General features: G+C 40.7%; 1 protein-coding gene across 4 annotated transcripts in view; it reads left to right on the top strand.

The window, feature by feature from the left end:
- The first annotated feature begins 2,274 nt into the window (after positions 1–2,274).
- The window catches only part of znf532 (zinc finger protein 532), a 45,400-nt gene continuing 29,708 nt past the window's right edge, over positions 2,275–17,966 (top strand). The window contains exons 1-3 of one of the 4 annotated variants that reach the window (XM_004910402.4): positions 8,548–8,704; positions 10,610–10,650; positions 11,211–11,652. The gene's annotated coding sequence lies outside the window, so the exon portion shown is untranslated. Of the gene's footprint in view, positions 2,488–8,547; positions 8,705–9,431; positions 10,651–11,210; positions 11,653–17,966 lie in introns of those variants that run through there. The other 3 variants (XM_031894845.1, XM_002936667.5, XM_004910412.4) reach the window with 3 other exon arrangements.

Raw genomic sequence — 17,966 nt, 5'->3', positions numbered from 1 at the left:
AGTACAGGTACTGTTTTATTATTACAGAGAAAAGGGAATCATTTAACCATTAAATAAACCCAATAGGGCTGTTCTGCCCCCAATAAGGGGTAATTATATCTTAGTTGGGATCAAGTACAGGTACTGTTTTATTATTACAGAGAAAAGGGAATCATTTAACCATTAAATAAACCCAATAGGGCTGTTCTGCCCCCAATAAGGGGTAATTATATCTTAGTTGGGATCAAGTACAGGTACTGTTTTATTATTACAGACAAAAGGGAATCATTTAACCATGAAATAAACCCAATAGGGCTGTTCTGCCCCCAATAAGGGGTAATTATATCTTAGTTGGGATCAAGTACAGGTACTGTTTTATTATTACAGAGAAAAGGGAATCATTTAACCATTAAATAAACCCAATAGGGCTGTTCTGCCCCCAATAAGGGGTAATTATATCTTAGTTGGGATCAAGTACAGGTACTGTTTTATTATTACAAAGAAAAAGGAAATCAGAATTATTTGCTTATAATGGCGTCTATGGGAGATAGCCTTTCCGTAATTCGGAACTTTCTGGATAACGGGTTTCCAGATAAGGGATCCTATACCAGTACTGCAATATTTGGCTTCTTTTCTCTGGATGATTTATGTCCCCTTTGACCACAAATGGAGGGGCACAAGTCTGATGTCATTTTCGATTAATACATCTGCTCACCATATGTGTTTTAATGGAGCACTGACTCACCGGTTATGTAATTAGAAACCTACGCTAAAAAACCTCTATAAAAATCCTTAGAGCTCTTAAAGGAGAACTAAACCCCCCCTAGGTACAAAAGTCCACAAATACGGACCCTACAGGAGCATGCGCAGTTGGGGCTAGTTGGAAATCAGCTTCAGTTGTGCATGCTCACACAGGGTCCGTGTCGGGTGAGACCCGAAGCATTTTCTAATGGATGGAAGATACTAGGTACTCTGTTGCGCTGCTCTGCTTTTTTAGGTCAGGTTTTTAAATAGGGACACTTATCAATGTAATAGGATGTGTGAGAAGGGAGAGGTGAGGGGGGGGGGTCGGTGGAGGGCAGTTAAGGGGGCTTTTGTGCCTAGGGGGGTTTCAGTTTTCTTTATTATTAACATTATTATTATTAGCATTGATTTATAAAGCGCCAACATATCCCGCAGCGCTGTACAATAAGTGGGTTTCATAAATTGGACATACAGAGTAACATATAAAGCAATCAATAACCGATACAAGAGGTGAAGAGAGCCCTGCCCAAAAGAGCTTACAATCTAAGGAAAGTCACATAATATGCTAGTGCACCAGACGCCAAAACATAGATTGTTAGCTCTGGGGACAGAAGCCCTTCTTAATAAAACATTGGATCACTGCATGAAATTAATATTATTTATTGAAACTCAGAGATATCACACAACATACAAACTCCATGCAGGTTTAAACTGAGTTGAAAATCTTAGAACTGGGTGCTAGTGCCAGGGTTGGACTGGGATGGAGGGATACCGGGAAAAATAACAGTGGGCCCTGCCACCTCAGGCCTGCTACCGGGTAGGGGGGTAGGCTTGCAGCAGTCACAGAGAGGGTACCCCAGTGGGGTGCAGGGAGGCAGCAGAGGGTTCATGGTGAGCACCTTTGGGCCCCAAATACCCCAGTATGACACTGGCTAATGCTAACCCTAGCCTCTGTACCTACCATCATTATGGTAAATAACTAAATTATGCTTTTTGCATATGCTATAAATTAAGTATGCATCAATTCCAGGATTCAGTTTGGGATTCAGTTTTGCAGAATTCATATTCAGCCTGGCCGAACTCTTCAAGTCATGTTATGTTAAAGCTGTTTTTTTTATATCTCTCAAATGTGATAATACAAATTAAGGTTTAGATATGATTCAACATTCCTGGACTTATTCTAATGGTGAACATTGTTAGTATTTTTAGCAGGCATTCACCAAAGCTATCATTTTTAGATTTTCCCAAATACCTTGTCTTCCCCGAAATATTTAACTGCATCTAAAAAATCTTTACCAAAAATACTAGCAATGGTCACCATTAAATACCCTGTAATCTGCACAGTATTGTAACTGTGGATGTGCAGTAAGTGGCAAAATGATTGTATATATCTTTTTTTCCTCTTCTCCCCTTTTTGTAAACAAATCCACAAAGCCAATCAGATTAATACGGACAAGGATATGAAAACAGAGTGTGTGTAACGCCCGCACACTCGGGGCTGTGGAAGCATGAAAGGGTTTGTATAGAAATGTAAGGCTCCTCATTTGCAGGAGATCATATTCCTCAGTGTGCAGCAATGGCCGCTCTGGAAAGGTAAACATCACAGAGACGGCCTGCAGGCAGCCTCAGATCCTTTGTGTGAGGAACGGCCTTTTTTGTTTAAATTTCCTCCTTCCACCAGTGGCTCCAGACTGCAGCACTAAACAGATGGGACATGCAGTTTAAATAACATGTGTTTTTGCCTGCCAAAGGACAGTTTAGCAGGTAGGTGGATAAATATTAAATTGTTAACGTTTTTACAATGTCAACTGTGCAGCTGATGTTTCCTTCTAGGTTCTAATGCCAGGTCTTTAAAACCATTCTTGTTATCGGGAAAACCAATAAAAAAAAAAAGCAATAAACATAAGCAAAACATGAAAATAGAATTTCTGGGTAATATGAATAAAAAAATAACCCTACAGAAATAAAATGTAACCTTTCAGGGCTAGAAAAAAACTTCCAGAGGGTGGGGTGGTGCTTTAATATGATGCTTCGTACTAGGGGTTTGTATAGTGATTATGTATGAGTTATTAGCCCCCGTTCTAACAAATATGGCTTCTATTTATATAAGTTGTCTCCCCATACAATTGCTTTGTCTTCTATCCCCCCACAGCCGGTGGTAAAGTGTGCCTTCGCCACATGCTTGTGCTAAAATTGGGCCTCCTGTTATGTAAATGGCTATTGTTCCCAGACAGCAATTGAAACCATTAAGACAAAGGGGGGATAAGCTGAGGGTGTACAGTATTTTAAGCATTTTATAATTTACCTAAAAGTGGGCCAAAAGATAAAATGTAAACTGACACAAATCATAAATTAGGTAATATTGTAACACCTCCATTGTTCCACCTTCTGTCTACTTTGGATGCAAGCTTTAGCTATTATGGTGGCCACAGTGAGATTGCAGGTTATCAGCCCATGTATGGTGCCTGTCCATAGGACTGTCCAATCAACATCTGCCTGTGAGTTGGCCAGATATCAAGGTTTGAAAATTTATCCCAATGCATAGTTGGCCAAACATTTGGTGACCATGCTGGCGGATCTGTCAGTGTTTCCCCAGCTATGCCCAACTATCTTCCTATAGGCTGTCAAGACAAACCATTAGTCACAAGGTGACCATACATGATTTACAAATAAGTCAGGCCCATTTAAACCAACCCTCTGGCATATATGGCCAACCTAAGACCAATGATTACTCTAGCAACACATGTTTTCCAGTCAGTGTCTCTGTCTAGCTGGGGAGGCAGCAACAAACAATCCTATGAGGAAGCCATTGTCCCTTCTAGACAGAAAATTCTCCCTGCTGATGACCCTTCTAAGTACTTAGATAGGTCATAAGCAAATAGGGAATTCAGAGGTGACCCAACTCATTCTTGGTTCTGCTCAGATTGCTGGACTGTACAAATACTGCTTGGCCATTTATGTGAATTTTTGTGCCCAGCTCTACTGCAAAGAGCTAACTCTGGTGACTGACCGGTTGATGGGATATTGTGAATTAAGTCACGTGTGCGAGTAGGGAACAAGGACTATATAATAAAAACTCTGGTTCCTAACCTACAGGAATGAAAACAAATTATCCGGGCCTGGTTGGTGCCACTCTGTAAGACAAAGATTTCCAAACTGTGGGGACTGTCCAACCATGGGGAGCCCTGTCTGAGGTGTAGAAGTGCGACAAATGCTCATTTTTGACATATATTAAATGTATCTGTATTAAGATATATAATTATAAAACTATATCTGGCTGAGTACAAAGGTGCATAGTCCCTAAAAGTGGCTGCTCTGGTACAGATCCATTATTTTCCCATCCCATGCAAGTGACTGAGCTGGGGCAAGTAATTGCAGGTGGGGGAAGGGGACACCTAATTCACAAAAACAGAGGATGCAGCGTGATGGCTATAAACATATATATACTGTATACCAGCTTGTGCATATATCTCTATTGCAGATGTTAATTAAAGTGCCCGTAATGGTGTTGTCAGACAGTGGTGATAATTATCGAGATTTTGGCAAGGAAGGTATCCCATCCCCCTATCCTCATTAAACCCCCACCCTTTTGTTCAAGCTTCATCTTCAGCTCCTTCAATCAGTGGATTTAATGCATTGATGGTTTCCCTGTGACACCACTAAGCCTGCTTTGTTACAGGGACGGGCTACATTCTATCAGAAAGGAGGGTTGTAATGGAAATTGTTCCATTATAGAGGTAACATTCTATTTATTTTTATTATTCTGAATGATAAAGCTCTTGGGAAAAGCCATAGGCATGAAGCCGTTATTAAAGATAAGGTTTATAAACATTTGCCTTTAATAAAAATATGCCTGAGATGGCTACATAGATCTCAAAGTGGCGAGGCATATAGGATTTCTAATGCGTGTTTTTGGGTAAAACCCTCATCTAAATTATGGGATTTTGGTGCTTCTTGTCCAGTTCTAGACTGGAATAGATTTTGGGTAGGACAGGGAGAATGTTTGCTCTGGGCCCCAGGTACTAGAGGGGGACCACGATGTGGAAATAATGTTGTATCCCCTGGCTGTCAGTGTTTTCTGTGAATTGTAGTCCACCAGCAGGAGAATCACTTGTTGGACGTCCTACTTGATTTACTTGTTTCTGAATAAGGCCATAGCCTTTATGCATAACCCTGGGCCCTCTCTAAGCCAAAAATGTAGTGCCATGTTAAAGCCCAGCTTTCATAATTACAATTTAGAGATTGCAATATGTGTAAGTATAGAAAGGGCTGTAGGTGTGTTGCCATTGGCTCCTGTATTTTGAAAATCATTAGAGAAGACTGATACTTTGAACCATCTGGGAAACTAGCACGAAGACGCATTTATCATCTAGGGGGTAATTCACTAAACTTTCGCTAGGGGAATGGGGCAGAAGCACATGGGGCTGTTAAATCATTGCAATTAGAAGAGGCATCATACCATCTACTGTGATATGGTTGGCCTCGTTAGGACTAAGGCAATCACCATGCTCAATGTCCATATTATAGACTTATAAAGGCCTATGGTACCTTTGGTACCACTGCTCCTATGAAACCACTGCTCCTAATCCCCATCATTTCCCACTATAGAAACACTCTGCTTGTGGGAGACAGGTAGGTGGAGCAATGGTCAGAAACACCAGTCCGTCTGCGACTTACAGGACTGCCATAGGCAGAGCATTTCCTATATGCCTAAAGTGCAAATGGAGAAAGGCGTTAAGGCCACTACTTTTTTCTACCTTAGTGCCATGACGGTTAAAATACCCTGTGTATTGTCAACCAAAAGTCTCTTGATGATACAAGTATGGGATCCCATATCTGGAAACCCATTATCCAGAAAGCTTCAAATTACAGAAAGGCCATCTTCCATAAACTCCATTATAAGCAAAATATTCTCATTTTTGAAAATGATTTCCTTTATCTCTGTAATAGTTAAACAGTAGCTTGTACATGATCCTAAGTATAATTAATCCTTATTGGAGGCAAAACAATCCTATTGGGTTTATTTAATATATTTAATATTTAAATTATTTTCTTAGCAGACAATGGGCCTGATTCACTAAAGGGCGATAAAACGTGCGCTATTTTTATTGTGCGCTAAAATTTTTACCGCGTGTTAATTTTGGCGATTTTTCACACGATTCACTATAAGCATACTCGCGCTTTTTTACGCGCGATATTGCATGCGTTATTTAACTCGCGAAGACTATTTCAATGCGGTATTTGCTGGTACATGTGCTAAATTACGCCCGCGAATAGTCGCCGCATATGAATGGTAGCTTAGAAATAGTGTATAAAAATTGTCGCCGCATATAAATGGTGTATATAAATATTAGCCACATATAAATGGTATCATATAAATGGTATCATATAAATAGTAGATGCTTATAAATAGTAGCCACTAGTGATGAGCAAATGTGTTCTGGTTTCTTTAGTGAAAAATTAGCAAATCTTTCGAAAGATCCACGAAACGGCAAAAATGTTGTGCGGGCAAAAAAATTGTTGCTGTGACTATTATTTTTTGACGCTTGTATAAATTTTTGTATGTGCGGTGAATTTTTGCGTGGCAAATTTTTTCAGGCGTTTTGCCATTGGCGGATTGTTTTGCGAAACGCATGAAAAAATCCGCTGCAAAAAAATTCAACGCACGTCCAAAAATTCGCTGCGAATCCATGCCTGGCGAAACATTTAATCACTTGTAGCCAAATATAAATAGTCGCGCAAATAAACGCACGCCCTGTTAGCCATACACGCCAATACTTGCAGAAAATTACTGTATTAAAAATGAACATTTCGCTGCAAACTGGCGGCTGCGTCACTCTAGGGGAAACACATACTTGAATAAATAACACTGTAAGTCCATATTTTATTGCAAAAAATCATTTACTGTACTTTTGTATAATTTTTCGCCTGCCTGTAGTAGGTGTTAATTTTCGCATAGCCGAATGCGATATTTAGCGCGCAAAAGTTATAGTGAATCATGCGATCGTATTCTTTTCAGCACGGAAATGAACGCATGAGGTAAAACTAGCGCGAGAAATACCGCATGCGAAAATGCGACTTATCACATGCGTTAATGCGCGCGCTAATTGTCGCGTCTTTTTTACCGCAAAAAACGTGCTATAAACTTTAGTGAATCAGGCCCAATGTATGGAGACCCAAATTAAGGAAAGATCCATTATCCGGAAATATCTGGATAACCAATATCTACATGTCTTACTAAACATTTTTGAACAACAGAGTGAAGTCTAAAAGTAAGTAATTCTGGTGACAAGCATAAACATGATAAACTGCACCAAAAAACATTTTGGGCAAAATACATAAAATATAAAAATACAGGTATGGGACCTGTTATCCAGAATGCTCGGGACCTGAGGTTTCCGGATAAGGGATCTTTCCATAATTTGGATCTCCATAACCTAAGTCTGCTAAAAATCATTTAAATATTGAATAAACCCAATAGGCTTGTTTTACCTCCAATAAGGGGTAATTATATCTTAGTTGGGATCAAGTACAGGTACTGTTTTATTATTACAGAGAAAAGGGAATCATTTAACCATGAAATAAACCCAATAGGGCTGTTCTGCCCCCAATAAGGGGTAATTATATCGTAGTTGGGATCAAGTACAGGTACTGTTTTATTATTACAGAGAAAAGGGAATCATTTAACCATTAAATAAACCCAATAGGGCTGTTCTGCCCCCAATAAGGGGTAATTATATCGTAGTTGGGATCAAGTACAGGTACTGTTTTATTATTACAGAGAAAAGGGAATCATTTAACCATTAAATAAACCCAATAGGGCTGTTCTGCCCCAATAAGGGGTAATTATATCTTAGTTGGGATCAAGTACAGGTACTGTTTTATTATTACAGAGAAAAGGGAATCATTTAAACATGAAATAAACCCAATAGGGCTGTTCTGCCGCCAATAAGGGGTAATTATATCTTAGTTGGGATCAAGTACAGGTACTGTTTTATTATTACAGAGAAAAGGGAATCATTTAACCATTAAATAAACCCAATAGGATTGTTCTGACCCCAATAAGGGGTAATTATACCTTAGTTGGGATCAAGTACAGGTACTGTTTTATTATTACAGAGAAAAAAGAATAATTTAAACATGAATTAAACCCAATAGGATTGTTCTGCCTCCAATAAGGATCAATTATATCTTAGTTGGGATCAAGTACAGGTACAGTTTTATTATTACAGAGAAAAGGGAATCATTTAACCATGAAATAAACCCAATAGGGCTGTTCTGCCCCAATAAGGGGTAATTATATCTTAGTTGGGATCAAGTATGGGTACTGTTTTATTATTACAGAGAAAAAGGAAATCATTTTTAAAATTAAGAATTATTTGCTTATAATGGAGTCTATGGGAGATGGCCTTTCCGTAATTTGGAACTTTCTGGATAACGGGGATCCGGATAAGGGATCCTATACCTGTAGAATCAATGCAAACAGCAAGTACAGTGCAATGTCAGTGCAGACTGAGTTGTGAGAGGCTCAATCAGTGTTTTATCCTTGGACTTTTCTCTAATTCAGTAGCCGAGTAACTGGCATGAATACATGAATCTGTTCCATGGAACACAAAAGCCACACTGCCTTAATGGGCCTTGTCGGTAGAATCTACATTTCTTCATTATTAATGGAAGGAACTAGTTAAAGCACCCACTCTCCTGATCTCAGTGGGTAATTATATAATATATATTAGCTAAAGAGGAAAAAGTGGGAGGCTTATGATTTTGGGACTAATGGCTTGTATGGTTGGGTTGCCATAGGCTTTAATGTAGGGTGTCCAGATCCGGCTGAGACTGGTTTGAGGCAGAGCCAGGGATGAACAATGCAGTGACTGATGCACGGTGGGGATAGCTCCTCCATGGCAGCTCAAGGCAGAGGAGACTACAGCAAGGTATCAGCCCAAACCAGTGTGAATTGCACTATAGATACACAGCGCTGGTATGTGACTACTTGCAATAAAAACAAAAGTATCTTGTGTGTTTGTGTATGTGTGAACATTCTGCATTGTTGGTGGGGGCTGTACATATGCTTGTCGTTCCATGGGAGGTGGGCTAGAACGCCAGCTGCTGCTATAGGGCAACAAGGATCAAGCACTGAGCAGGGGACATTTGTGGGGATCAACTGCTGGGTGGGGGTGAATGGCTTTTTGCATGTAACTGTGCATGGTTTCACTTCATATATATATTTATTTATAAATATATATCATATCTGAACACTCTGGAGCTTAATATTGTGTGAACTACATCTTTCCACATCCTGGAGTGGGTGTGAGTTGTAGTTCTGCCACTATGGATGGAGCTACATATGTTGCTCTTAGACCAAGGTAATTCATCCCCTTTCTGCTGCACAGAAGGGTCAAACTTCATAGGTTACCATTTATTATATTTTCTATAGGGAATAAAGTACCCCTATTGTAAGTTTTAAGAATACTATACATCACCAAGGAGTTTTGTGACTATTCGGCCTTGTGCTTTTTTTTTTATACAGGTCATGGAACTTCAAGGTGACTTATAATGTCCTCATACTGTACAACAGCAGGTACTTTATTCTTTATAGTGCACACATGACATCACTGAGAACCAATTATAATCCATGACATTGCTTAGCACCATTTATAAGGATATAATTTATAATATATACATGGCTCTTGTGTACTATATATATATATATATATATATATATATGTACAGTTGTGTAGGGTAATTATATATCATTCCCATCAGCCCCTACCCCCCTAGAGCTTACAATCTAGGTCCCTATCTTATTCATACACACAGGAGCCAAAAGGGAAAACAAATTACCCACAAGAAATCCACTAAGCTGCTAACAATTGTGCCACTGTGCTGTTCATTGCAGCATTTTGAGCAAGGGCCACAATACTAATATTATTTGCATGTAGGCCATCGTTAGCTATTGCTGAACTCTCAAAGGCTGAGAACTGTAGTTTAACAAGGGCTTCCTTTGTTTAGATTCCTGACATAAATATTAATATTGCAGATATTATTTGCTATATACAGTATATATATCACTAAATAAACCCCTTGCCCATTTCTTACCTTATATATCTCATGTACAGTATAATATAAAGTATATTGTCTGCAAATGTCAACACTGGAAAAATTGACATGCAGTAGCCACAGGGCATGTTCCATCACCTTTGCTTTACATACAGGCCCTATTAAATGGTTTAAAAAACAACGTATAGAATGATAACGTACAGGCAAATTGGCACATTTTTGTACACGTTAATTAGCCATCTGCATCATCTGCATTAATTAGTTTTATGAGTGAAACAGCAGTATTTCCTGGGATTATTTTCACAAGGTTCGGCCAGAATGAGAGAAACATATTCACATTTTTATTTATAATTTTACTTGTAATTTCACAGTTCTGGAAATTCAAAAAACAAACAGAAAAAAAAAAAAAGCAATCGGTGTATGCTTTGATTTGGGCTGGCATCTGCATCTTGTTGTATAAGCTGGAGGCCTGAGAGGAGAGAGGGAGCGTGGCAGGAGAAGGGGACACAGAGGAATCAGCTGTAATGAGAATGCAGGAACAAAAGGCTGTTGCAGAATGAAGCTCTAAAATATTCCGCCTTGGGAATGCCAGGGACAGATCCTCTTGTCACTTCCTAAAAACAGGAAATCGACCCCTCTGCTCTCTCTCGTCCCAGCCTGATGCTTATGTACACTGGCTCGTCCCGGCCTTCAGCTGGCTTTTGTGATGGCTACAAGCAAGAGGAAAAAAACATGGAGACCTTTAGTGAATCTGGGTTGAGTTATTCACTGTGAAACAGGGACTCCCATTACTGTCCTCTCTCTCTCTCTCTCTCTCTCTCTGCAGAATAAAGACAGCCCTTAGAGCCTTGGGGGATTTTGGATTGGGTAAGTGGTTTTGGAAAAAAAAAGCAGGCTATTTTAGACATTTCAGACAATGCTTGGCTGTAGGTACTGCTTTCTTTCAATTGTTTTATTGTTGGTAAATGTGATTGCAGATATCTGCAGCAAAGGGGGTGAACTGTTATAGGCTGGGACTAGGGGCTAGGGTGGGCCTCTGGGGTGCCAGGAACCTGAAACTGCCCTTGCAAATATATTTGAGATGATTTCATACATTGATGTAATGACTGATACATATTCATTTTCATGAACTAAAACCGTTAGCCAGGGTCACTGGTTGGAAGTCTCTCATTTTTGTACTTTTTTTTTTGCCCTCAAGTTACACACAGAGAATTTGTTACTTTTGAATCTGTACGCGTGTAGGTTATAATTCAGGTCTGAAGTACAGACCTCTAACAGTAGAAATGTGTTAACCCCCGCAGCAGAGTTACATGTAATTGCTGGAAGGGACAGTGTAGAGCAAATTAAGCATGTGTTAGTAAATTCACCCATTTCTGCTCTCTTGGCTTTAATTCCTATCTTTACTCTTACTCTTTAATCTTTATTAGCAGGGGAGGCTGATGTTTAAAGCAGGCCTTTCCTTTTATCAGTTGTGGAGCCATCGCCTGGGCAGAGGCTTAGCCCACTGCATGAAGATGTCACTCTTGCCTTGGTGGCTTATTCTGCGAATTGCATGCTGGATGAATCACTTTGCAATGGAGAGACGGTGACATAACCCTGCTGCACAGGGAACCATATTGCTTTCCTTGGAAACCTGGAATATATGTGGTGCCTTCACAATCACAGTGGATGATCCAGGGCCTCTCATTTACAAGGCAGGCCCTGCCTTGTTTGGATTTTTTTTTTTCTGTTTTTTTTTCCTACTCCTGAGTGTGATTGCCTGCAGCGGTCTTAGCCTACTTCCGAGCAGGAATCAGCCTACATGAACACTGTGTTATAGTTTGGTGGAAGAGCTTGCCAGAAGAACGCATAATTTAAAAAAATAATCACGTAAGTCCGCATATAAAGCAGTCAACTGCACCCTTTTTGTTTGTCTAGGAGGGTTAAATACCAATGGCAATGCTTTATTTTCTAATTATTTTCACAGCTGGCTCTGTAGGCCGTAGATAATTAAAGCAGCAGCAGCAGCAGCAAAAAAAGAAATCAGGCCTTACTTACCCTTTATGTCTTTGTTATGTGTCTGATGGGCTTTTACACTGAAATACAAAAGGGATTTTAGTCAATTGTAAGATATTTGATGAGCAAAGGGTAAGAGATCCTGATGAGCAGAGTAATGCAGGGAATAACAGTGTAGTGTACATGTAGGCCGGCCAGGGCTGTGCTGGTGTGATGTTGGTTATTACTGGTAATACCTGCAGAGGGCTAATCTTAAATATAGTTGGTAGATAAGAGATGTTAGTCATTCATGATTTGGTTGGAGAAATGTTGGGATTGGGCTGGATGGAATACTGCAAATAAAATGTAAGTATCTCAGTAGCAATCTCTGCTGTGCCTGTAATTGCATTGAAATGGTGTTGTGGGTGGATGGAACAGCTTCTGGGGGTGTCAGACCAGTGACAGCTTTAACTAGGATTGCTGCATGGATTGTTAGTTATTCATCTGGTTGGTAAATATAACACATGATCAGAAGGATCCAGAAAAGGTGGCAACACTGGCTGTAATTCCCAGCATCCTTGGCAAGCCATCAACACAGGGAATCAATATTCTCTGATGGCAACAGCTCACAGCAGGAGGTTGTTTTACCTTGTATCAAGTTGGTCCTCTACGCCCCTTTGCTGATAGTGGGGTGTTGTTTGTACAGCAGTTGCATGGCAGGGTACAGATACAAAATTCTGTACAGATACAGAATTTTGTTGTTTCTTGTAATGAGAGAGGCTGCCATTTTGATTAAATGTTTGGGATGTTAACATAAATGAATAATTAAATTTCCTTTTTAACCAGCGATATTTATGAGACATACACTCTGGAGTGGAACCATGATTTGCAGCCCAGTCCCTAGTTGAAAGGGTGACTTGGTAAACCTACTATAACACACAGGAAGATATTGTTCAGTATAGTTTGCCTCATGTTGGTAAATCCATTCACTGATCACAGTATTGGTGATCATATATGACTACTAGTCCAATGGATTATTAGGCCACCCACCTGTTATAACTGGATCCATGCCTCTACTGGTTGGTTACCAGTTTGTGTAGCCAAATTGACTGTTGGTTTAACTTTTGGGTTTGGTGAGTGTGTTAAATATATAGCCATCTTAAAAGGATACTGTCATGACTTTTATGGTGTACTTTTTATTTCTAAATTACACTGTTTACATAGCAAATAATTCCCTCTGCTATTTAAAATTTTATTCTTGAACCAACAAATGTATTTTTCCAAGTTGTAATATTGGTGTGTAGGCGCCATCTCATAGCTTTTAAAAAGAGCCAGCGCTACACATTAGAACATTAGAACTGCTTTCAGCTAACCTATTGTTTCTCCTACTCCCATGTAACTGGAGGAGTCCCAAGCCGGACTTGGATTTCTTACTATTGAGTGCTATTCTGATACCTACTGGGAGCTGCTATCTTGCTCCCTTCACATTGTTCTGCTGATCGGCTGCTGGGAGGGGGGGATATTACTCCAAATTGCAGAGCAGCAGTAAAGTGTGACTAAAGTTTATCAGAGCACAGGTCACATGGCTTTGGCACCCTGGGAAATAAAGAATATGGCTAGCCCCATGTGAAATTTCAAAATTTAATATGAAAAAATCTGTTTGTGTTTATGAAAAACAGATTACAATGCAGGATTCTGCTGGAGAACCTCTATTAACTGATGGGTTTAAAAAACACCAAAAAAAAACCATGTTTTTCCATGATAGTATTCCTTTAAGTATTTGCCAATATGAAGCAATCAGTGGACAGTTTTAAACTAAAAGACATCAGTCTTTATTTATTGTAACTACTTAAAAGAAGTTTTTTTGTGCCAGTTGTTCTGATTTTTTTACTAGCTATAGTGAACCAGAAGTTGATTGGCCAAATCAGTTTAAAAAGAGTGACACACAAGTTTATACAGTTCAGGAGTGTGTGTGGCAGGTTAGGATTTAGCTATATCTTTGGCTATTGGGAAGTCTATGCAAGTGGCGAGCAAATAGTCACCTGTGCAACAATGGCCTGTTTATTGGGCAATGGCTGTCAAGATAGATTAAGCTATCAACTTCTTGCTAGTTATACTACCACATTGGTAGCTGAATTCACTGGCTGGTATCTGGGCAGGGGTGGCCTTCTCTGCAGCAGTCCATCTTATGGAAGGAACACCATAGTTGTTTCATAGAAAAACCATAATGTCTAAAATGTTTTGAACCATTTCTATAACTATTGTTTTGGATTTTCCCTTAAGTTTTGACAGATGGGTGCAAGTTTTAATGGAGGATACCAGATAGACATAAGTGTGTGAAGATTTTAAAATGTGGCTTGTTAAAGGTTGGTCTGTACAGAAGCTACATGAGAACTGTAGGTGTCAAGAATATCGCAACATTACCATTTTATTGTTATTGCACAGTAAATGGTCAACAGGTAATTGATGCATGACTGAGCATGTTAATATAGACTCCCTTATTTATGTACGAGGCACATCCATTCACTATATTGACTGTAATGACACAGTCTTGGCATGCTATGACCTGTATTTTTATCGACACATGAAACAGCTGCGGGGATCTAGTTGAGACCTGATTTTATTTTTTATTTTTAATTCATCAGGAGGGGGAGAATCAGTTTAATAATACAAGAACAGAGCTTGTGGCAGCATAAGAGCAAGATGATATACAATCCTACACACATTTAAGATATTGTAACCTTTCATCCATTTAGATTAGTTACTAGTGGACTAGAATAGTAAGATCCAATGCTGCTTTACCCATTAGGCCACAGACAGGCAGAAGGATCTGTCCTGAGTCTTTTTGTTTTTCCTGCCTTGACTGCAGAGCTCAGTAAGAGCAACCCCCAGCCACCTGCAAACTGCTTCTATCTAGTGCATATGGCACAGTTCAATATAATGCACAGTGCAGTTGGGATCGTAGTTGTCTTTTTGTCTTGAAGCTCTGCAGTGGTTTTTGGGGGTGAGTGGCTTTTTCATACATTGTGTGTGTTATACCTAAAAAAGGTGCCATTGTCCAACGAGATGTACATGTGGTTTTATGCAAGTGGCTGGCTATTTGAAGTTGGCCTTTCTTTTTCCTATGCCTGACAACATATGATTTCATGAGAAAATGTTACTCCATAGTCTACTGTGATGTCTCCATGAGTATTTGCTTGCGTGCATAATATCTGCCAGCCCTGGGTCATTGTCCATGTACAAGGACCTGATCCCATCCTCATGTTTGTGGAGTAGTTCATGATTTGTCTTGCTCTTCTTTATTGAAATGCATCAAGAAGCAGATGTATGGGGAGGCATTGATGATAAAGAGTTGAGTTACTTTCTGTAGAGTGGTGGTTTTTAGTTTAAATCACATTTGAAGGCCAACCTTCAAGGTCCAACCTTTGGCCCGGACCAGGGCCCCCTTTTATTCTCCTACATAAATAAGAGAATAGCAGTATATAAATACATATTTAACCTAAATTGTAACCTAAATGACCTTCAAGCTGGACTTTCAGGTGTGTCTAGGACAGCAAATGAAAATTATCCCTAATTCTCACCATAACTGGCCTTCAGGCTGAGCACCAATGCCGCCACATTAGCAGGGACTGGAGGGAAGCATCTTCTTTGCTTAGTCAGTCAGTACAGCTGTAAGTTTCTTAGGAACCGTAATGAGAAATATGCACAGTGGGATCTCACTTATGATGCCACCTGCAATGTAGTTAAATCAAACTCTTCTCTAGCCCAGACCAGGGTTGCCACCTTTTGGCAACAATAATACTGGCTGGGATGGGGGCGGGATTGTGAGGGGGGGATGTCCATGATGTGGGGGGTGGGGTTATGATGCAAATGGGGCTGAGTCGATGCGTCACCAGCAGGATCGCAGGAGTAGAGCACGCTTCTGAGGCATAGAGAGGGCGCTGGCCAAGGGGATTTGTGGCGGATCGGAGGCATGGCCAGGGCAGAGAACTAGTTATGACAAATTACTGGCAAGTACATTGCCGGTAAATTTGTAACACCAGCCTGGCCTTGGCTTGTATTTTACCAAATACTGGCCAGGTGGCAGCCCTAGCCAAGACTCAAATTCACAGGCAATTAAAATAGTTGATGCTCAGTTTTTATTGCATTCAGCACTGGTCCCCGTATTCTTGGGCCCAGACACACAGGGAAATATCAGATCAGTTAACACAGACAGTGCCATGTAGATTTATTAAATAGGAGTTTTGCTTCCATTTTTTAACTGGCAACTTTTGATTGGTTGCTGGGGGTACTGTACTTTAATACCTGTGCTAGTAAATAAGTGGTAGGATTTCCTAAGGCAAGAGTTCAGCTTTATTCAAATGCAGTTGGTAGGCGGCACTGATACCTTTGTCATTGCAGTAATCCTCTCTGTGAGCCCTGTTATAAGCAATTAACTGCTTAGATAGCAGTCAGAGTTGCCATAGAAACCCCGAGAATTTCATCTATTTGCCTCCCAAGTGGTCATATTTTTCAAATACACTCTAGATCTGCAGACTTGGAAAAGTGCAAAAATTTGAAGAAAGGTGTGGGCACAAGGCCTACATGTCATGAATGCAGTGAGGTTTGCTTCTGTATTATGGGATAGAGGTCAGTGCCTCAGACAGACACATGAGCAGAAGGTTGCCCAGTGATAGTGTAGGATGCAGTAATGAGTCGCAACTGAACCCAATATGTGTATCAGTGATATCCAGAGGTATCAAGTGGAAACCTGCCCACTCTGGCCTGAATACTCAAACAGTACCTCGTGTATCACCCTTGCCAACTTGGTTCAGCTGTAATTTCTATGTGGAGCCGTGCATGCATTTTTCCTGTAATTATTTTGAGAATGGTTGGGATAAATAAATAAATGAATGAATGAATGTTTATAGTAGCTTTTTATTATTGGTCCTGGATTTGATTCCAGCTTAGGTACTAACTGCAAGGGACTTGCTTTGGCCATGTCTACATGGGTTTCCTCCTGAACTCCATATACAGTATATACAGGCAGGTTCATCGGCCCCTGATAAAACTGACCTGAGTGTGTATGACCTATTGTAAGCTCCACTGAGGCAGGGACTGATGGGAATGTGATAGGGGCCTTAGATTGTAAGCTCCATTGGGACAGGGACTGATGGGAATGTGATAAGGACCTTAGATTGTAAGCTCCACTGAGGCAGGGACTGATGGGAATGTGATAGGGACCTTAGATTGTAAGCTCCACTGGGGCAGGGACTGAAGGGAATGTGATAGGGACCTTAGATTGTAATCCCCACTGGGGACTGAAGGGAATGTGATAGGGACCTTAGATTGTAAGCTCCACTGGGGCAGGGACTGATGGGAATGTGATAGGGCCTTAGATTGTAAGCTCCTCTGGGGCAGGGACTGATGGGAATGTGATAGGGGACCTTAGATGTAAGCTCCACTGGGGCAGGGACTGATGGGAATGTGATAGGACCTTAGATTGTAAGCTCCTCTGGGCCAGGGACTGATGGGAATGTGATAGGGACCTTAGATTGTAAGCTCCACTGCGGGCAGGGACTGATGGGAATGTGATAGGGACCTTAGATTGTAAGCTTCCTCTGGGGCAGGGACTGATGGGAATGTGATAGGGACCTAGATTGTAAGCTCCACTGGGGCAGGGACTGATGGGAATGTGATAGGGCCTTAAGATTGTAAGCTCCATTGGGGCAGGACTGATGGGAATGTGATAGGGACCTTAGATTGTAAGCTTCACTGGGGCAGGGACTGATGGGAATGTGATAGGGGCCTTAGATTGTAAGCTCCATTGGGGACAGGGGACTGATGGGAATGTGATAGGGGCCTTAGATGTAAGCTTCACTGGGACAGGGACTTGGAAGGGAATGGTGAATAGGGGCCTTAAGATTGTAAGGTCACTGGGACAGGGACTGATGGGAATGTGATTGGGCACCTTAGATGTAATCCCCACTGGGGCAGGGAACTGATGGGAATGTGAATAGGGACCTTTAGATTTGTAAAGCCCCACTGGGGGCAGGGACTGATGGGGAATGTTGGATAGGGACCTTAGATTGTAATCTCCACTGGGGCAAGGGCTGATGGAATGTGATAGGGACCTTAGATTGTAAAGCCCACTGGGCCAGGGACGATGGGAATGTCGATAGGGACCTTAGATTGTAAGCTCCACTGGGGCCAGGGACTGAATGGGAAAT

The sequence above is a fragment of the Xenopus tropicalis genome, chromosome 1, assembly GCF_000004195.4.
Source record: "Xenopus tropicalis strain Nigerian chromosome 1, UCB_Xtro_10.0, whole genome shotgun sequence".
NCBI classification, from domain to species: Eukaryota; Metazoa; Chordata; class Amphibia; order Anura; family Pipidae; genus Xenopus; species Xenopus tropicalis.
Note: the sequence above shows the minus strand (reverse complement) of the source record. Positions and strands in the feature narration are given on the sequence as shown.